A 23,383-nucleotide genomic window follows, 5' to 3' on the forward strand; every position below is an offset into this window, starting at 1 on the left:
CAAACACCAACACCAACGGCGAGAGAAGGCTACTGACAGCCCAGCAGCACCACCACAGTCTCCACCAATTAGTATTGATCATCATGTAAAAATACCCTATCCTCAGAGGCTCAGAAAGTCAAGCTTAGACAAGCAGTTCACCAAGTTTCTAGAAGTCTTCAAAAGACTTCACATTAACATTCCTTTTGCTGAAGCTCTAGAGCAGATGCCAAGTTATGTGAAGTTTATGAAGGAAATTTTGTCAAAGAAGAGGAAGATGGAAGACTATGAGACAGTGGCTCTAACTGAAGAGTGTAGCGCTATTCTACAGAAGAAACTCCCTCCAAAACTCAGAGATCCAGGGAGCTTCACTATTCCTTGTACTATTGGTAAAATTGAAGGAATAAATGCACTATGTGATTTGGGAGCCAGTATAAACTTAATGCCTTTGTCAGTGTTTAAAAGATTGCAGCTAGGTGAAGCAAAGCCAACTACTGTAACTCTTCAATTGGCAGATCGATCGCTAGCTCACCCTAGAGGAGTCATTGAGGATGTGTTAGTAAAGGTGGACAAGTTCATCTTTCCGGTGATTTCATTGTTCTGGATATGGAAGAAGATAGTAATGTTCCTATCATCCTGGGGAGACCTTTCTTGGCAACAGGGAAAGCACTAATTGATGTTCAGAAAGGAGAGTTAAAGCTAAGGGTACAAGGAGATGAAGTTGTATTTAATGTGCTCAAAGCAATGACCTATCCTACGGCTAGTGACAACTGTTTTGCAATTGATGTGGTGGACCAGTTGGTGGAGACAAAGACACATGCTGAAGATCCTCTTAATCTGACTTTGGTACAAGAAGAGGTGGTGGAACAAGACGGTAAGGAAGCTTATGAGTATGCTTTGTGGCTCGATTCTTATGGACCGCTGAATAGAAAATATTATGAAGAGTTAGGAGTCATACCAACAAAGCCTACCCCATCTACTGAAAAGCCTCCTCAACTAGAGTTAAAAGTCCTACCAGAGCATCTCAGGTATGAATATTTGGTAGAAAATAAGACACTTCCTGTTATTGTGGCTTCTTCCCTATCTTCTGTAGAGACAGATAAGCTATTACGGGTTCTAAGGAAGCATTCAAAAGCCATTGGATGGACTTTAGCAGATATTAAAGGGATCAACCCTTCAACTGTAATGCATAGAATCTTAATGGAGGAAGGAGTGAAGCCAACCATTGATGCACAACGTAGATTAAATCCACCAATGAAGGAGGTTGTCAGAAAAGAAGTCTTGAAGTGGTTAGATGCCGGGGTAGCGTATCCTATTTCAGACAGTAAATGGGTGAGCCCAGTCCAAGTTGTTCCAAAGAAAGGAGGGATGACGGTGGTAAAGAACGAGAAGAATGAACTCATCCCAACTAGAACTGTCACGGGATGGAGAATTTGCATTGACTACCGAAAACTCAACAAGGCCACAAGAAAAGATCACTTTCCACTCCCATTCATTGATCAGATGTTAGACAAGTTGGCAGGACAAGAGTACTATTGTTTCCTTGATGGGTACTCAGGGTATCACCAAATAGCTATAGCACCGGAGGATCAAGAGAAAACAACATTCACATGTCCATATGGTACTTTTGCTTTTCGACGAATGCCATTTGGGCTGTGTAATGCTCCAGCAACATTTCAGAGGTGTATGATGGCCATATTTTCAGATTTAATAGAAAAGTGCATCGAGGTGTTCATGGATGATTTTTCAGTGTTTGGCTCATCGTTTGACCAATGTCTGAGCAACTTGGAATTGGTTTTAGCAAGATGTGAAGACTCTAATTTGGTGCTGAACTGGGAAAAGTGCCATTTCATGGTTACAGAAGGAATAGTCTTTGGGACATAAAATCTCAAAAGAAGGTATTGAGGTTGACAGAGCCAAAGTATCTACAATTGAGAACTTGCCTCCTCCAGTTTCAGTTAAGGGAGTTCGAAGCTTCTTGGGTCATGCTGGGTTTTATAGAAGATTTATCAAAGATTTCTCCAAAGTGGCCAAACCGCTATCCAATCTTCTAGCTAGTGGAGTACCTTTTGAATTTGGGAAAGATTGTCTTGAAGCATTCCAGATTCTCAAGGAGAAGTTAATCTCAGCACCGATTGTAACTACACCAAACTGGGAATTACCTTTTGAAATCATGTGCGATGCAAGTGATTATGCTATTGGAGCAGTTTTGGGACAACGGGTTGACAAGGTATTCAGAACCATTTACTATGCAAGCAAAACCTTGAATGATGCCCAACTAAACTACGCTACTACAGAAAAAGAGATGCTGGCTATAGTGTTTGCATGTGACAAATTTCGACCCTACTTGATTGGCAATAAAGTGATAGTGTATACAGATCACTCAGCAATCAAATACTTGATGACTAAGAAGGATGCCAAACCACGACTGATTCGATGGGGTCTTCTTTTGCAAGAATTTGATCTAGACATAAAAGACAAGAAGGGTACTGAGAACTTGGTGGCAGATCACTTGTCAAGACTAGAATTGGAAGAAAGTCAGAATATGAAAGAGGTACAAATAAATGAACAATTTCCCGATGAACAACTCTTTAGTGTGAGGGAAAGTCTTATGGTACCATGGTATGCTGATTATGTTAACTACTTAGCTGCTAATATCACTCCTCCTGAGCTATCTCGCCAACAATTAAAGAAATTCTTTTCCGAGGTAAAACATTACTATTGGGAAGAGCCAATCCTCTACAAGCACTGTGCAGATCAGATAATAAGAAGGTGTGTGCCTGAAGAGGAGATGTACTCTATTCTTAATCACTGTCATGCTTTACCATGTGGGGGACACTTCAGTGGAACTAGAACAGCTGCCAAAGTGTTGCAAAGCGGGTTCTTTTGGCCAACGCTTTTCAAAGATGCTAGTACTTTTGTGAAGGCATGTGACCGTTGTCAGCGTACAGGAAACATCTCAAGGAGAAACGAAATGCCTTTGACAGGAATCCTGGAAGTAGAGTTGTTTAATGTATGGGGGATAGACTTTATGGGTCCTTTTCCTTCATCGTTTAGCAATCTATACATTTTACTAGCTGTGGATTACGTATCAAAATGGGTAGAAGCTGCAGCAACACCAACTAATGATGGAAAAACAGTTCTTCGGTTCCTTCAGAAGAATATTTTCACACGGTTTGGTACTCCCCGAGCGATCATAAGCGATGAAGGGAGTCATTTCTGCAACAAACAGTTCGAAGCACTCCTTTCAAAGTATGGTGTTCGTCATCGAACTGCCCTCCCCTATCATCCGCAAAGTAATGGCCAAGCTGAGATTTCTAACCGGGAAATAAAGATGATTCTGGAGAAAACGGTGCAGAGATCAAGGAAAGATTGGTCAAGAAAGTTGGATGACGCATTGTGGGCTTACAGAACAGCGTTCAAAACGCCAATAGGGATGTCACCATATCGGTTGGTGTTTGGAAAGGCGTGTCATTTACCGGTGGAGTTAGAACACAAAGCTTATTGGGCAATGAGAACTCTAAACATGGACTTAAAAGCTGCTGGGCAGAAAAGACTACTACAGTTGGATGAGTTGGAAGAATTTCGAAATGAAGCTTATGAAAACGCCAAGATTTACAAGGAAAGAACTAAGAGATGGCATGACAGAAATCTAGTCAGAAAGGAGTTTCAACCTGGTCAACAAGTTCTACTCTTTAACTCAAGACTAAAGTTGTTTCCTGGTAAATTAAAATCAAGGTGGTCAGGGCCATTTACGGTGATCAAAGTGTTTCCCTACGGAGCAGTGGAACTAAAAGGTGAAAGTCCTAATACTTTCAAAGTGAATGGACAGCGATTAAAGCTCTACTTGGGAGGTCAATTTGATCAAACCAAGTCCGCCATGATTCTGGCGCCACTTTGAAGATCTCGATCAACGTCTAGCTGAGCGACGATAAAGTTAGCGCTAATTGGGAGGCAACCCAAGTGTTCTTTTGATTTAGTTGAACTCTTTTTAAGTTTACTGTTATTTTTCTTGTTGTGCATTCTTTTTCGTTACTTAAAAAAAAAAAAAAATATAAAGTGTAGGAATGAGAGATTGAAAAAAAAAAAGAATAATATTGTGTGTTGTGCCTATGGAAAAAAAAAAAGAAGAAAAAAATGTGTCTTCTTGAAGAAAAAAAAGGTTAAGAAAATTATGAGGTACACACATAAGAAAAATTGCAATCTCTTATTTCTGTTTTTGGGATATATGGAAAGAAAGCAAAATAAATGTCTAGGCTTGCTTGGTTAATAGTGCTTATGGTATAGTATAGCCTAAATGACTTCTCACCTACCCATGTACCTAAGCCATGAGATGTTAACCGAAAAAGACCTATTGATTCCAAATAGAAATTTGTCAACATTAGTGGAGAGAGGTATGTCATTCAAACTTATTGATCATGTGTTAGTGGGATGTTTGAAAGTTAGAACAGTTGTGATATTGATGGCAATTGCGATGCTTTATGTTTGTATGAATTACTTACTTGTAAATTGCACATTCAACTTAGTTCTTAGAGTTGGCAAGTTGAAATTCTGGTTATTGATGGATTGAAGTTGTGCAGGTGGTGGTAATAATTAAATTGTTGGAAAGTTTAGCTATCATTGTCAGTTTTTTTTTAGTTTAGTCTTAGTTTACTCGGGGACGAGTAAAGAGTCAGTTTGGGGGAGTTTGTTAGGCTATTTTTAGCCTATGTTTTGGATCCAATTTATGTGTAAATCGATCTGATTCGAATAAACATGATGAAAAATGACAATGCGTAAGAACTATGTAATTTTGGGGATATAATTGTGGTTTTTCAGTTGGTTTACAGTTGCATAATCATTTAATAATAGTTTCATTACGTTTTTTGCAGGAATTTATTGTGGAAAAGATAGAGGACAGAACAGTTTGAGACATGGTTAGCTTCCCAAAATTTAAATGAAGTTTCTTAATAGTTTTATTCTCGTTTCTTTGTAGTTTATTAACAACCAAAAAATGGCAAAATCAGGAATCAGGACAGGAAATACAATGCTTGAACAAAGGAACAGAGATAGAAGTAAGTTTGTACTCTATTTCATAACATAATAAAACCAGTTTTAAAATTCGTTGCCTCAGACTAATAACCATTGCAAAAACACAGGAAAGGAAAGACATTCCATTCCTAGTCTTCTACAATGGAAAATTCGATGATCGAATGAATTATGAAAATTATGAAGCCAGTGGACACTACATTTCTGCCAATTGTAACTATGAAGATTTGCAACAGAAACCCAAAGATGCCCTGGAATGCAACCAAGAAAACACTGTTTTGCAACTGAAATATCAAGTGAAGGAAGGATACCAACCATTGAGGATAAAGGATGATCAAAGCCTGCATTTCTACATACAACTCAAACTGAAAGACCCCGACTTCACAACATACCCAATGTGTGTGAATGTCATCAACAACCCAACAACAACCATCGATGCAACATTCTTTGGAAATGACAATTCATTAATTACACATAGAAGCGCCTTCCAACCAATCGAATACAATGCAGCAACAACAGAAGACTCAACAAATCAACAACATATAATCGAAGCAAGAGTACTGGAATTTGGGGAAGAAAGTTTTGACTTCATGGACTATGCAAAACTTGTGGCAGAGGAAATGGTTGAGCAACTGGAAAACAACAGAAAAAAGGAACCAGAAATCACAGATTATGACGAACTACTAATCACAGATGTTAGGCTATTTTTAGCCTATGTTTTGGATCCAATTTATGTGCATTTTTAGCTGTGTTGGGACGGAATTACGCTTGTTTTCTATGTTTTCAGGTTCTTTGGAATAAAAGAGGTCTCGGGTGCAGAAATTCGTTAAAAGACGTGCTGAGCCGAAGAAAACTCAATTTTTGAGCAATTGTGCATATCTGGCCGCGGCTAAACACAACTTGGCCGCGGCTAGATCTCGAGGTTTTACAAGGCTTCAGTCGCCGCGGCGATGAAGAGGCTCGCCGCAGCCAGTTAAGAGATACAGAGAGCACCCAATTTTGCAATATTCTCGCCGCGGCGAGAGGAAGCTTGGCCGCGGCGAGATCCCGTACGGACCAGGGGCATTTTCGTCCATCGAACCCTAAATTTCAATTATAAATAGAAAACTGCGATTGGAAGTCTGGGAGAGCGATTTGGAACCCTAAAACACAGCTGAGAGCGGCAGGAAGAGCATAGAGATTCAAGTGAAGATCCAGAATTCATCCACCAACAGTTCTTTCCTTTATTCCTCTTTAATTTATTTATGTTGAATATTGCTATAGGAATGGTTATGGATTTATTTCTGAACTAAATTTCCCATTTAGGGAGGATGATGATTGTTGTTTAATGTTTTGCCTAGTTAATGTTTAATTACCATTCCTCAATTCTTGTGTGTGAAATTATCTTAGTTTGTTCTTAATTTCATGTTTAAGATTGATCACCTTGTGCATGCTCTATGATCTCAATTCGAAATCTGAAAAGTGAGAATTGAGAATGCTAAAATTAAGATAATCAATGTTCTATGTGAAACGAAAGTATTTGCATGACTTATGTGACGAGTAGATTATTGCTTAATGCTGATTTCATGTTAGTTTAATTAAGGAATTAATTACATAACATGTGATTTAGAATCTAGAAGATCTGAAAGGAGCTAGGTTATTTCATAATCTGTCATTCACTCCAAGAATAGGATAGTAATTAAGCATTAACGATTTGGGTAAACAACAACAGGATTCTCCTCCCTATTGTCTCATCTTGCTCAACTTTAAATTGTGTTATTAAGTTTTCTGAATTTCTTTCATATTTTACTGTTTTTAAATCATAATTGCTTTCGATTTACCGAATAGAATCATAAGTATAATTTAGTGGTACTTAATCCAATTCCCTGTGGGATCGACCTCACCTGTGTGAGATTTACTACTTGATTGCGTATACTTGCGTAGTGTTTAAAATTATAGCAACAACAGATCCGCATCATCCAGAAATAGAAGAAGCACAAATATACAAAGACAAAGAAACACTGCAGAGTGTGCTTGGTTTCTATGCAATTAGGAACAACTTCCAATTCAGAGTTAAAAAATCATGTGCAAGAACATACAAGATTTGTTGTTTGGATCCAAAATGCAAGTGGGCACTAACAGCATCCAGAAACGGTCCAACAAAGTCATTCATCATTCGAAAGTACGACAGAAAGGTGATACACACTTGTGATCTAAACATCAGATTTGCCGACAAGAGACAAGCTACAACGAAATTGATTGGAAACTACATCAAGCCACGGTTCACCAACATAAAAACAACTCAAACGCCACAAGACATCAGAGGAGAAATGAAACACAAGTATGGGGTCAGAATGAACTACATGAAAGCATGGAGAAGCAAAGAGCACGCGCAAGAAGAATTACGAGGAAAAACCAACGAATCATACGGAGTTCTTTGCCGGTTTTTTGCACATGTTGCAAAAAACTAATCCCGGAACAATAGTGCACATGGAAACAGAGAATGACAACAGCTTCAAGTACTTGTTTGTCGCACTGGATGCATCAATAAAAGGATGGAAGAAATGCAAACCTATAATAGTTGTTGACGGAACTTTCCTTAAATCAACATATGGAGGTACACTGCTCTCTGCTTGTACACAGGATGCAAATGGGCACATTTTTCCACTAGCTTTTTCTGTTGTGGATTCAGAAAACAACAACTCATGGCAATGGTTTTTCACAAAAGTGAGAGAAACATATGGGATTAGAGAGGAACAGTGCTTGATCTCAGATAGACATGAGAGCATAAGTAAGGCGGCTTGTCAAGTATTTCCGTAAATCACACATTGCTATTGTGTATACCACTGTTAAGCAACCTAAAAGCAACCTTCAAGAAGAATGCAAGCAAGCCGGATAAACCATTCTTCGCCGCAGCCGAGCATACACAGAGAGGAAATTTGAATACCATATGAGCGAGTTGGACAGCTTGGACATCCGTGTAAGACCATATTTACAACAAGTTGGATACCACAAATGGTCAAGATACCACTGCAAAAACAACAGGTATTCAACTATGACTTCAAACATTGCTGAATCTCTAAATGCAGCAAACTTGGCAGCTAGAGAGCTACCAATCACAACACTGATGGAGTCATTGAGAGCATTGATTCAACAATGGACATACACAAACAGGAAAAAAGCACAGAAAACAACAACATTTTTAACACCTACGACGGAAAAGAAATTAGTCGACAACTTTGTGGAATCATTGACGAGAAAATGTAATGACATGTTAAATATTTTAGTTGCATTTTAGTTTCTTTATAGTTTGTTTTTCGTTGTTATACATATTAACGAGCTTTACACTTAATCCGCAGTAAAACCAATAAACGAGACCATGTTCGAAGTCATTGAACTAACCGGATCATGGGTCATCAACCTCAAGGAGAAAACATGCGGTTGCAATGATTCCAACTTGATGAGTTACCGTGTGCTCATGCGCTTGCTGTTATAAAAGAGATGAACTTGAATGTTTACAACTACTGTTCGGGTTATTACACCACGCGAACATGGCTTGAAACATACAGCGGCTCAACATATCCGGTACACAATCACACAACTTGGGATGTGCCACAAAACATAAAAGATATCATTGTTCTGCCACCAAACCAAAAAATAAGATCTGGAAGACCAAGGAAACGAAGGTTTTTATCTGAATGGGATACAAAAAAACATAACAGGTGCGACAAATGTGGACAACACGGACACAATCGAAAGACATGCAACAATCAAGCAATAAAATAGATACATATGAAATATTTGAATTGTTTAATTTTGTGTGCAAATTCAAACAGGTTGATCTGTGATGCTCTAAATACATGGGATTTCATTTTTATGAAATTTGAAACAGCTTTTTAATAGTTTCAAAATCGTTTTGTTACGATTGCGACCCTTTGTAAAATATTAAGTACGGAATGACTTATTCTTTACGATTTTAAAGGCGATCAATCAATAATTGATAAAACATAACTTGAATAAGGGAAAAGAGTTAATGGAATACGAAGAATAAATATACATTCATAGCACTATTTAGGAAAAATGAAAACATAGTTTGTATTTAGTTGGTTAATAGTTTCTCCATAGTTGTGCGACCGTATATAAGAACTTGAACAATTAAAAAAACACACAACTTTGGGAAATACAAACCTATACAATAAAGATATTATAAGGAGTGAATGTCAAATATCCTAAAAGTTTTAAACCAGCTACATAGTTTTAAACACACAACAACACTAAAACTTGTCAAGTAAATAGATTCAACAAATAACATAATAGAGCCACCAAATTAAAAGTTCCTATTTCTTCAATTTAGATGCCTTAGAAGACTTGGTTTGCTTCTCATCCTCGCTGTCAATACTTTCGTCAATTTTCCTTTGTCCGTACGAGTAGAAAAGTGAAGCAAGTCGGGTTCGATAAACTTCGATGTCAAAGTCTGCAGGGACATCCTTTCCGTGTATAAAGAATTCAGCAAAGGCAGCAACATATGCTCCACAATCACTGTTAAAAAACATAGAGAAAAAATAAACAGATTAGAAACTAAAAAACAACATAAAAGAAACTTAAAAGAAACACTCACTTCTTCTGCTGAGACGCAAGACCACTAAGCTCCACGATTCTGAATGGAGCTGTAGGGTCGAACCGAGGCAGAACTTGTGCTCTATTCTTCCGTAACCCAAGTAAATCGAAAAACAAAGGCAGCAACACGGAATAAGCCTTCATCGCATTCCTAGCTGCGGCATTCATCTTCGCGGTTCTCAAAGAATTGTACAGAAATAACGTCCTTTCGTGCACGTCAAGACGCCCAAAAACCCAATGACTTTCCCTTCTTAAATTGATGATGAAAAGCACGTGATCGGCTTCATACCAAGGCTTGGAACAGGGAATGCGCATACCTCGGATGTAATGCGCAATTGGGTGGGCAGCGTGAATGTGTGACATCTTAGTCTTCATTGACTTGGCCTTGTTAAATTTGTGGTACAATGCTTGGATGGAATCATCAAAAAGACAATCAGTGGTTGCGAAATTCAACGTCACAGCGGAAGAATACTTACCTTTTTTCCGAAGGTAATAGAATATGGTGTTCATATGCTGAGAAAAAAAAACAACACAGAAACACAAATGAAAAGGTTTAACAACTGTAAAAAAACTGAAATGTAGTATCAAAACTAAAAAACATTTATAAAGAAACTATAAACAAACTACCATAAGTACAATATAAATTGGAAACTTTACCGAGTCGTTCATAAACATGTCGCATGTGGCCAAATGGTAAAACCAAGTTTTATCCTCAACATAATCAACACCTAGCCTAAAACCCGGGGTAAATTTCTTTGCGCCGTCTTCATAACAATTATAATGCCTACAACAACAAAAAAACAGCAAAAAAATAGCATTAAAACAGGAATAAAACTGGAAAAAAAAATAATACAAAAACAGATTTAATAAAAAACAGTCACCTGGGATGTTTAAGCAATCCTTCACCAATCCAAGAGTCAAATTTTGCCTCAATCTCGGTAGATACGGGATCAGCAAAAGCATCATTAAGAGCATAAAGGCCCTTCACATAAGTCACCATTTTGAAATCCCTATCATCCCCAGCTGACTGAGAACCTGAGGACATAAGCTCCATTGGAGTGCTCCCGACATCAGCAGACCCGAAATCAACAAATGGAGATTTCAAGGCCGGAGCACGCTTCCTCTTATCCAACAGAGGTGTATCAGAGACAGTATCCTCAGTTTCTTCATCAGTATGAAGGGCATCTGACTTTTCACCAACAACATCTGGATTGGGTGCGGGGACCTAAAAAATAAAGAATGCATTAAAACAAGCTTGCAAAACATACTAGAAACTAATGAGCAACCAAAAAGAAACCTAGTTTTTTTGAAAACAATTAAAAGTAAACTTACATTGATTTTAGCAATGACCTCCAAGCCAGCCAACACAACTTGATCATCATCTATTACAAGCTGGCTCAACCCATCAAAGAAATCGTCCCCCTTCAATCGAGACTCATCGCCCTTCGGCTTCTCAACATCCTTAACATTTTTATCACTCCCTCCAACATCCTCAGAAGGATTCACATCGGCGAAGGGACGGCGAATGTACCTTGTCGGCATCATCAGCATCCCCACCAACTTTAACCAACTCACCACCATCGTCGGAGTCGGAATCAATATTTTCCGGATCGTGCAATTGCTTCTCATCATCCTCGGCATCATCATCATCATCATCATCATCAGGATCATCATCAGAATCTTGAGTTACTAATTCATCCGATGACTTTCCCTGTATCAACCAACATAAATGAAACTTAAATAAAACAGTAAAGAAACTATACAAAAAAAAATATAAAAAAACCTAAACAATAAAATAAGAATAAATACCTCGTCAGAAGGACGACGATGAATGGCATTAACCTTCTCTTGGATATCCTTAATTACAGTCATTACGGATTTGAAATTAAAATCAACAAAACACCTCAACGAAATGAAGTCCTCGGCCAATGATGATTGATTCGAACTGAGCATCTCCAGCTTAGATTTCATCCAATCAATATCTGCTGAATCAGACTTCTTTGAAGATGCGCCACCCTCGAAGGATTGCTTCGCTACACCACGTTCATCAATAGATTCATCGAGAAATAGACCGTCAAGTTGAAGCCGCCGCCTCTCTTCATCGCAGGACGGATGTTTTTTATCTTCAATCGAACGACATAATTAAACATAATATGAAAAAAAATTAAAACAATTGGAAAAACCAAAAAAAAACAACATATATAAAACTCGAAAAGAAACAGAAAAAAAGTAAAGAACCGTAAAGTACCTTCTCCAAAGGTAAATCAAAAATCTTGCCCTTCAAGTCTCGAAGGGTTGGATTTTTGGTGACGATGGTGTTGCTCCGGTTCGGAATCCGGGAATAGAAGATGAAACTCTCTTACGTAAAGAGTTCACCATTGCGGGGACGGCATTCATAAAATCAAACAGTAAAAACCCAAGGACATCCCAATGCCCTATACCAGCCATCATATTGGCCTCCCTTCTCTGCCTTTCTATTTTTCATAATGATCCCATGCTCAATCCTACCTTTGAATGAGTCAATTGTCAATTCAAATGATTCCCTACCCCAACAATACTCATCCCACCGACCGCTATCAACTACATCTAGAACAAACCTAGACACTTCTTTGTCAGGAGTATTGCTAAGAAGAAAACACTGAATGAAATACAAAACAGCCATTTTCAAACCAATAGACTCATCCAAACCCCACCGACTACCCAAAAAAGCATCCTCGATGGCTTTGTTGTCAATAGTTTTTACACCACGGAAACATGTTTCTACCAATTGATTTGTTTCCTGTGAAAACAACAACTTGTTGCAATCACCGAAACAATCTAAACCAGAAATAAGGTAAAATTCTTCGGCACTAAACCGTATGCAACGGCCAGCAACCTTAGCCCAAAACTCCTTAGGATTAGGCTGTAAAACTTCCCTTAGTAATAAACTATGAACGACTTGTGGGTGAAAAACAAACTCAGGCATATCCGTGAAAATGCCAAAACTGAGTTTGACGAAACAAAGAAAGCAAATTAACAGATAAAGTGTTTTTAATATTATTTATCACAGAATACACACTGGTGCACACACACTTAGATCTCGTAAAAATCGAAGGACTAAATTTACGATCCCAAAACCTCGCAACATAACAAAAAAGGGGCAATATAAATTATAAATCCCTGAGTTAAACAAGATGAAAAACTGTAATACAACTACAAACAAACTAAAAACAAACTATCAATGGCAAACAACTACACAGAAAATAACAGGAAAGACCTTAAATCGTTTGGAAACATAAAAAAAACAGTAAAACAACTAACCCTAAAAGAAATCGAAAAATGCAGTATAAAAAGAACAACAAAACTATATTAAAACAACAAACAAACTAAAAACATATACAACTATAGAAAAATATAGAGCAAAGATTTGAAAATCGTTTTGAAATCTAAAATATAACAGCAAACAACTAAACCTAATGAAAATCGAAAACACAACAAAACATACCAGTAACAAACTATTAAAAAACTGAAAAGAAACTACCGAAGAATGATTGAAAACACCAAAAACGAAAACAAAACACATAACCTGTAAGCACAAAAAAACACTGAAAATAAAGAAAACAAAACAAAATTAAAGAACAACACCCAGACCAGAATCAAATGAAATGATCAAAAGCAACAATAAATAACTAAAAAATTTAAAAACATGAAACAAAATGCGCAAATGAAACCCTAAAATCACACAAAGCATAATGAACATGAAAACGCCAAAATCTGGGTAAAGCATAAATGGAAGAAAGGGGGAAACGAAAATAAAACGAAAAACCAACCTCAGTCCGATCTTCAGCATGTGTAATAGATTTTTGAAATTTTTTCCCAGAAATTTCTGGAAGCGTGGGCTCCTCCAAGTTCAGCTTCGATTTCTTCGAAGAATGGGGTCTCACACGCTTCGGCATGGGAGCTTCAAAATCAGAATCAAAATCATCATTGATTGGGCGTTTACCCTTGGATTTGTTGGCCAAAGATTTCTTGCCCATTTTTGATTTTTTTTTGAGAACTGGAGAAGGGGATGAAGATGACCGAGTGATTGCCATGGTATAAATAAGATTGAAAAAAAATGAAACAGAGAGGGAAAAACAGTTGCTAAATCGTGGGCTAAGAGGAAGTTGAAAATTCGTGGATGAACCAAAAATAAGAGGGAAAAACGTGATAAATTATGGGTGGTTAATGGAGGTTACTTGAATTCAAAATGAACTTAGAGAACAGAAATGAAGAATAGAAAATGAAATGAAAACAAAATGAAAAAAGAGAGGGAAGAGAGTATGATTTGATTGATGATGCATGGGGAGAGAACACGTGTATGCATGGTATGATGAGTAAGTGGTAAATGTGTAATAAAAATAAGTTTGTAGGTATAAATGTAGTAATAGGCGTGTGAGGGTAATTATGTAATAAAGTGTGTAAAAAGGATTTTTCATGTAAAAATTTCTAGAATTAACTGTTTATTTATTTACTAAATTTTATAATAAAAAAAGAAATAAAGGAGCCCACATAAATTAACGGAAAAGAGTACAATTATCAACTAATAGCCAATGTTTGCAAGGTTTTAGTGGGCTCAACGGAACAAAGCAAAAAAAATCGGTGAAAGTAGTCTTATATGTGGAAGCCAAAAGAAAAGGGTAGTTTGGGCTTTGGAGATTGCATAATCTAACACTTATTGTGTAATAAATGCATGATTTAGATATGGATTAGTGGGGTAATAGACACTAATTATTATTAATTAATTACTATATGTGAATATATATACTTTAATGTGAGCCCCATTTTAGGAAAATGGGCATTAGAGTTAAAAATTTTCAATTCTGGAAATTTTACGAAATTCTAAGAGGATTGTTTGTGTTAAATATGAAATATATAATTTTTATGATTTTAACTCGGCGACGATAGAAAATGTTACGGATGGCCATTAAAGTTACATGGGTAAATATATAAACTTTTATTTAGAGTTATAGTATATGTTAAGTTTGAGTATTGAGTTTAAGAGAGATTATAGTATTGGACTATTTTACCCTTAAGTCACTCATTAAATTATGCATTAAGGAGAGGGTAGTATTGGAATTTAAAGTTTGAAAAATAGTTGTCCTTTTGTTGGCAGCTGGCTTTTCAATTAAAGAAAAGAATAATAAAATAATACATTATTGCATAGTCTTTTCAAATAGAAAATTCAAGAAAACTAAAGAGAAAACCCAATCTTGGTCTCTCTCTCTCTCTCTCTCTCTCTCTCTCTCTCTCTCTCTCTCTCTCTCTCTCTCTCTCTCTCTCTCCCTATTTTTGGCTTCAAGGAAAATCAGAGGTAGAGATATCAATTTCAGTGATTTCTTTAAAGATTCAGCTAGGTCTTGAAGTAGTTTGAGTAAAGGTAAATCCTAGAAACCCTATTCTTGATGTTGTTAAGGTTTAGGGTTATAATTTGGGATTTAGGGTTTGTACTGTTAAGGTTTCGATTAGGGTTATTTTCTACAGGTTATAATTGATGTTTTATGCTTGATTAGACTGTTGTTGTTGGATGATTTTGAGGTTGAGCAAGTTTGAGTTATTAGAACTCAATCTTGACTCAACAATGGCATAATGTGTTTTTCTTGTTACTTTTGCTTGGAAATTACACTGGGATGATATTACAGGTGTTTTGGAATGTTTGGCTGAATTTGAGGTAGAGTTGGTTGAGTTTTAGGGATTTTTGTATTTTCTACAAGAGAATCAGTTAACCGTTTCTGTATAACCAGTTAACCATTTTCCTAGGTAGGGCCTAAGGAACCGGTTCACCGGTTGGGGAATCTGGTTTGTTGGTTTGGGCAGGACCAGAACCCTAATTTTTGTATTTTTCTCAAATTTAGAGCATAACCATGTTATTTATCGATAGGGTTAGCTCTAGTTTTAACTTTAGGTTTCTGAGAAGGTTTATCCAAGTTGTTTACCCATTTATGTGAATATGACATAAGGCCTCTGTTCAACACGAGATTTTCCATTCAAGTCAACCGGCACACTTGAATCTTAAAATGAGGTAAGATTAGCATAAAGTATGTATATGTATGTGTGTATGTATGTGAGTGCATGCTGGTTATATTGTTATACACTACCAACATTAGTATAGTTGTGATACAAAGTGTATTGGTACAGTGTATAATGGTTAAGGGTATGTCACGGTATTACCAACACTAGCACGAGGTGAGTACTCAGCGTATGTGGTACAACACCCAGTGGTACCTGAGAGTACAGTTCAGCCTACCAACACTAGCATGGGAGGAGTACTTAGTGCATGTGGTATAGAGGTCGTACTTATTGGGTATTATGCCCTAAATAAAACTCATTTCAATATAATCAGATTTACTTATTAATATAGATCAGAAATAACATTTAATGTTGCATGGTTCACATGATTTATTTCATGATTATATGTACATAATGTATGAATTCGTCTGAAACCCTTTTCACATACTTGATCCTGTTTATTGTGTTGTCAACATATTGGAAAGTAAACATGACTATGTGAATAAAGTTTCCTAGATTTATCAGACATAGGGTTTTACTAATATGATAATCTACAACAGAGTTTACTTGCATTTGGAGAAATGCTATGTTCTTTCCAGAGCATTGGTTAAAGTAAAGCTCAGGTTGGATGCATGGAGTATGCATCGGAAGGGACCGATATTGAACTTTGACTTAGATTTATTAAACTTACCGTAATATCTATTCAAGTCAATATCGCCTAGTTGATCCTAGATCAAATGATCTTAATCCTGTTATGATTAGGCTCAATCTCAAGAGGCTATTCGTGTTCTTTGATTTGTTAGTTAAGCTTACTTTTGGGTCAGGGTGGTACGTACATTTTGGGAACACGTACGGTAGTGCAATTGAGTGGGAGCGCTAACATAAACATGGAATCTATAGCTTCTATCTGGCGAATAGTAAGTAAAGGATGATCTCCTTCGAGCTTGACCAAACGAAAATAAATGGTGGAGATCTCATTTCACATAAGCTGAAATATCATTTATACGGGGTTAAGTGTTTTAAGGATAAAATACATTGTAGGGTGTAACGGTAATCTAATCCCTTTACAGTGTAGATCATTCATATAGAGGATCATTGATCAAATTAGGATTATAGCAATGGATAACTAATGATGTGCCTATATGGTGGAACATATAGATCATTCTATATACTGAGAGTGCAATTCTAAGTTCTATGCGTGGATTCAACGAAGAATTAATAAGTGAGTGAATTTAGGTAATAAATTCTTGATCTGCTTATTGGAAGCTCGGTTATATAGACCCATGGTCCCCCCCACTAGTTGAGATAATATTGCTTGTAAGACTCATATATTTGGTTTTGATTAATCAATTATAATTATCAAATTAGACTATGTCTATTTGTGAATTTTTCACTAAGTAAGGGCGAAATTGTAAAGAAAGAGTTTTAGGGGCATATTTGTTAATTATGATACTTTGTATGGTTCGATTAATAAATATGATAAATGACAATATTATTTAATAATTATTAATAGTTATTAAATAGTTAGAATTGGCATTTAAATGGTTGAATTAGAAAATTGGCATTTTTGAGAAAATCAGATGCAGAAAAGATAAAACTGCAAAATTGCAAAAAGTGAGGCCCAAATCCATACTGTATAGAGCCGGCCACTTTTGTAGGGTTTTACCTCTGATATTTTCATTATTTTAATGCCAAATAATTCAAACCTAACCCTAGTGGAATGCTATAAATAGATAGTGAAGGCTTCAGGAAATTTACACTTAACTTTCACACTTTTCATTCAGAAAAACCTAAGCCTTCTCTCTCTCTATATCTGGCCGCCCACTCTCTCTCTCTCTCTCTCTCTCTCTCTCTCTCTCTCTTCCTCCTTGAGATTTCGAAACACTTAGTGATTAGAGTAGTGCCCACACACAGCAAGTGATACCTCAATCATAGTGAGGAAGATCGTGAAGAAAGACTTTCAGCAAGAAGGAGTTTCAACACTAAAGAATCAGAGAAAGAGATCCAGGTTCAGATATTGATAATGCTCTGCTACAGAAAAGAATCAAGGGCTAGATATCTGAAAGGAAGGAGTCATATTTTTCCGCTGCACCCAATGTAAGGTTTACTAAACTTTATATGTGTTTATTTCATCGTTTTAGAAAGTTCATATTTAGGGTGTTAATCAACATACTTGTGAGTAGATCTAAGATCCTGGTAAAATAATTTCCAACAACTGGCCTCAGAGCCATGGTAATTGATTTTCTTGCAAGAAATTTGGACTTTAAAATGATTGTTTGATGTTTTGGATGGTATCATGTTGTATTGAGTGTTATATGATGATTGATTGATATTTGTGAATTTTCGTAAAAAATAATTGAATATCTGTTTCTGGAATTATTTTTATTGGATAGTATGGAAAAACTTAAGCAACTTACCTTTTTACAGAACTCAATTTCGATTTAATTTGAATTAGTTATGATTTTTTGAAGTTTCGAAAAAATTTTGGGATTGAGCAACAGAGACACGCGCGCGGAAATCATGCAAATTCCTCCCTGCGCCGTGTCTCCTCGCCCAAGCCACGCACAAGCGTGCGCGAACGTGTATGCACTGCATACCGTCCGTACAGCTCGCATTTTTTTTTCGTTTTTCTTCGTTTTTTCATGCTATTTCATGGATTTAAGTTCCGATTTTTTGTGTAGTTCTGTATTTATACATTTACTATTCCGAATTCAATTATAATTATCATAATTAAATTAATTAATATTTTTTAAATTTAATTCATGATATTAGTGTAATTTGAATTTGAAAAATAGTAAATATCCATCTTTTTTTGCTTAATTATCTATCTTATTTTTAAATTTGATTATATCTTATCTTATTTTTAAATTTAAGGTCAGATATTAAATTTTTTAAATTATTTTTTTTTAAATAATTTGACCTTATTTAAATTACAATAAGATAACTATAATCATGTAATTTTAAATAGATGTAAGATATTTTGCTAACTTTTAAATTTTGTTATTTTATTTATTTAAATTACATTTAAAATCTGAAAAAGATATTTATTTATCTTTTTTAATTTTTTATTTAATTTTTATTTATAAAATAACATTAAATTTTTTAAAAGTAGTTAGCAAATTTTGAAATGATATTTAGGTTGGTTGAAACCTAATTTTTCAATATTGTAGGTTTAATTTTAAATATTTTTTTATTAATTTCGAAATTTTTAAATTTTATTTTATTTTATTATTTTTGAAAATAATTTTTTTTATTTAATTAATTTTTCGAAATTATTTATTTAAAATTAAATAAATCCTACATCTAACTAACCTTGTTGCAGGAGTATGTGTTTTTAGCTTGTTTGTAAGTTTTTTAAAACCTATTATTGCTTGATTGCAAATAGCCATGGTTAACTTGTTGACAGATCCAATGATCTGATTTTAACTCATGGCTCCCTTGGTCAAGTAAATAATTTGTAACAAGTATATTTACAATCTTCTTTCATCTGTGTATGACCTACCAACATGATAGGATCCATCCAAATTGTGTGCCTGTGTGAGCCTATGTTTTTAATTTCATTATAGATGCATATATATTGTTGTTGCTAAATAAAATATCATAGTTCTTGATAGATTTTATTTAGACCCATTTAGTTTTTGGGCCTATTCAATTAATAACAGTTGTTCATTTTAAGGTTAAATTCCTCTCTTTTGGGCCTTGTGTGAGAGTTGGGATCCATAGTAGTGGGTACGACATACTAAACCCAGCACCCCCTCACATGAACCACCCCAATTGTGAAGGCCCATTTGCCTGATTTGAATAACTGTACTAGGTTAATTAAATTAGTTTAACCTAATAAAATTGATTAGCAACATAATTAATTTCATTTATTTTGAAATTAATTTAAGAAAACCATAGTTTAAGGAAACTTGAGTTCTTTTAGCAAGGACTCAATCCACGTTATTTCAGCAGTGACATGAGCAAGGGCTCTATATTCTGATTCCGTGGTAGACCTTGAGACCACAGATTGCTTCTTTGATGACCAAGACACAAGTGTGTCTCCAAGATAAACACAGTAGCCTCCAACAGATCTTTGTCATCAGTGCAACATCCCCAATCGGCATCCGAGTAGCCTGTGATAGCAAGCTTATCACTGTATCCTATATGCAAGCCATGATTTGTTGTGCCCTTCAAATATCTGAGAATTCGTATGGCTGCACTCCAATGAACTGTGGTAGGTGCTTTGAGAAACTGACTTAGTTTATTTACAACAAAACTAATGTCAGGTCTTGTATGGCATAGATATTGAAGGGCACCAATGAGGCTTCTGTAAATGGTTGGGTTATGCATTGCTTCTCCATCTGTCAAAGAGATAGTCTTTCCAGTAACAATAGGAGTGGGACACGGTTTGATGTTAACCATGTCATACTTCCTCAGTAGCTCTTCAACATATTTCCTTTGATTCAAATATAACCCTGTGTCATCTCTTGTTACTTCAATACCTAAGAAGTAATGAAGTGCCCCCAGGTTTTTGAGAGAAAATAACATGTTGAGTTGCATGTTAAACTCATTGAGCTTTGTTTCATTATTCCCTGTAACAATAATGTCATCTACATAGATGAGCACAAAAATAATAAGTTTTTCATCTTTGTAAAAGAATAGAGAAGTGTCAGCTTGTGAATTCTGAAATTTCCAACTCAGCAGGGTGCCTTTCAATCTATCAAACCAAGCCCGTGGGGCTTGTTTCAAACCATAAAGAGACTTGAGCAACTTGCACACATGGTTTGGTTTGGTTGGATCTTCAAACCCCTCGGGTTGTAGCATGTACACATCCTCTTCCAAATAGCCATTCAAGAATGGATTATTTATGTCAAGTTGTTGAATTGACCATCCTCTGTTCACGGAAATGGTTAGGACAATCCGAACAGTAGATGCCTTGATGACGGGACTGAAAGTTTCACCAAAAAGTCTAAACCAGGCCTTTGGTGAAAACCTTTAGCAACGAGTCTTGCTTTACATCTCTGAAACGAACCATCAGCATTAAGTTTTTCTCGAAAGACCCACTTGCAGCCCACAAGATTATATGAGGCAGAATAGGGATCCATCACCCAAGTTTTGTTTCGTTTAAGAGCACCTATTTCATCATCCATGGCCATTTTCCACCTCTTAATCTTGAGGGCATCAGCTGTTGGGTTTTATGCCCTAAATAAAACTCTGTTTCAATGTAATCCAAATTATTCTATATCAATAAAGTAACAGAAGTAATTTTTTCATTCACTTGTGTATGTTTTGGTTCACTTAATCAATTGCTTGTCTATTTGATTTATAAATTCATCCAAACCCCTTTCACATACTTGATCATGTTTATTGTGTTGTCAACACAGTGGAAAATAAACATGACTATGTGAGTAAAGTATTTCTAGATTTATCAGAACACTGGGTTTCACTGATATGATAATCTACAACAGAGTTTACTTACATTTGGAGAAATGTTATGTTCTTTCCAGAACATAGGTTAAAGTAAAGCTCAGGTTGGATGCATGGAGTATGCATTGGAATGGACCGATATTGAACTTTGAATTAGATTTTGAAACTTACCGTAAACATCTATTCAAGTCAATATCATAAGTTGATCCTAGATCATATGATCTAAATCCTGATATGGTTAGGCTTAATTTCAAGAGTGTTATTCATGTTCTTTGATTTGTTAGTTAAGCCTAAATCTTTAGTCTGGGCAATACATACATTTTGGGAACACGGTAGTGCGATTGAGTGGGAGCGCTAACATAAATATGGAATCTATAGCTTCTATTTGGCGAATAGTAAGCAAAGGGTGATTTCCTTCGAGCTTAACCAAACGAGATAAATGATTGAGTACTCATTTCACTTAGTTGAAATATCATTTATACAGGGTTAAGTGTTTTAAGGATAAAATACATTGTAGGGTGTTACGCTAATTTAAGTCCCTTTACAGTGTAGATCATCCATATAGAGGATCATTGATCACATTAGGATTATAACAATGGATAACTAATAATGTGTCTATATGGTGGAACATATAGAGCATTCTATATACTGAGAGTGCAATTCTGAGTTCTATGTGTGGATTCAACGAAGAATTAATAAGTCAGTGAATTTAAGTGGTAAATTCTAGATTTGCTTATTGGAAGCTCGGATATATAGACCCATGGTCCCCTCACTAGTTGAGATGATATTACTTGTAAGACTCATTTAATTGATTTTAATTAATCAATTAAAAATTCTCAAGATGGACTTGTCAGTTTGAGAATTTAGCACTTATTAAGGGCAAAACAGTAAATAGAGATTTTGAAGGGCATATTTATTAATTAGGAAACTTTAATTAGTTTCATTATTAATAAAATAAAAGATAATATATTATTTGATAATTATTTTTAATTATTAAATAATTAGATTTGTCATTAATATGGTTGAACAATGGAATTGGCAGTTTTTCACAAAAAGGAAACTATCAAGTGTAGGAAAAGGAAAGTTGGAAAAGTGGCAAGCCTTGTTTCCACATTGCCTAGGCCGGCCCACTTAGCTTCCTTTTCCCTTTGATTTTTTCAATTCCAAATGTCAATCATAGCCCTTGGTGTTCTTCTATAAATAGAAGGCAAATGCTTCAGAGTTACATACATCAACACAACTGAAAAAGCTTTTCACAGCATTATTCTGAAAGAATTTTCTCTCAGAAAATTCTCTCTGAGCCGCCACCCTCTCTCTCTCTATTCCTTCACTGTTTCGAAATGTATGAGTGCTAGAGTAGTGCCCACACACATCAAGTAATACCTCAATCATAGTGAGGAAGGGCTGTGTAGATTTCAGAGATAACAAAGAAGGACTTTCGGGCTCAGATCTTGATTATACTCTGCTACAGAAAGGAATCAAGGGTTAGAGATCTGAGTGGGAGGAGACATATATTCCGCTGCAATCACTGTAAGATTTCTGATACTCCTATGTGTTTAATTTCATATCGTTTTAGATGTTCATATTTAGGTTGTTAAATCAACATACTTGTGAGTAGATCTAAGTTTCTGGTAAAATAACTTCCAACATCAGCAACACAGGTGGGTTCACTAATAGTGGATGATGGTTGAGTTGTACTGGTATATGCCTTCGGCTCAAAAATTCCAGCTTTGGCACGGGTTATCATGGGATGAGATGCTTGTTGTGGAGCTGTTCAAGGTGCTGGAACAGTAGGTATAGCAGATGAACATTCTGTTGGTGAGGGAGGAGAATCGGGAGTAGCAGTTCCTGATGCTTCAGGGACAATATTCACATGATCGGTAGCATCAAAACTCATGTTATCAAGAGAGGAATATCGAACCTGATTGCTTGACAGTGGGGACAGATCTGGTGTAGAAGATGCTACAGCAGGTGATGCTAGAGGAGTAGGAGAAGTTGTTGCAGGAGAGTAATTAGTGGAAAAATGAAGATTAGGGAGTTGAGACCATGCTTCATTTTGAACAATAACAGTTTGTTCAGAAGCATAGGTGTTGAGAAAACCATTTTTAAATGGAAACTCCTTTTCATTAAGAACAACATGTCTAGAAATATAGACTCTCCCTGTGGTACTCAAGCATTTGTAACCCTTAAAGGACTCACTATAACCAAGATTAACACATTTGAGTGAGTGAAATTGAAACTTGTGAGTTTGATAGGGTCTTAAACAAGGAAAACATGCAGCACCAAAAGTCCTAAGCAAATGGTAATCAGGTTTTTTGTGATAGACTATTTCAAAAGGTGATTT

General features: G+C 36.0%; 1 long non-coding RNA gene across 1 annotated transcript; it reads right to left on the reverse strand.

Moving 5' to 3' along the window:
• Positions 1–9,020: 9,020 nt before the first annotated feature.
• On the reverse strand, positions 9,021–9,663 carry LOC133035419 (uncharacterized). The gene is made up of 2 exons (XR_009686639.1): positions 9,605–9,663; positions 9,021–9,525 (listed from the first exon to the last, which is right to left on the reverse strand). It is a non-coding gene; the product is annotated as an uncharacterized LOC133035419 (long non-coding RNA).
• Positions 9,664–23,383: the final 13,720 nt, after the last annotated feature.

This window comes from Cannabis sativa, chromosome 3, assembly GCF_029168945.1.
Source record: "Cannabis sativa cultivar Pink pepper isolate KNU-18-1 chromosome 3, ASM2916894v1, whole genome shotgun sequence".
In the NCBI taxonomy this organism is placed as follows: Eukaryota; Viridiplantae; Streptophyta; class Magnoliopsida; order Rosales; family Cannabaceae; genus Cannabis; species Cannabis sativa.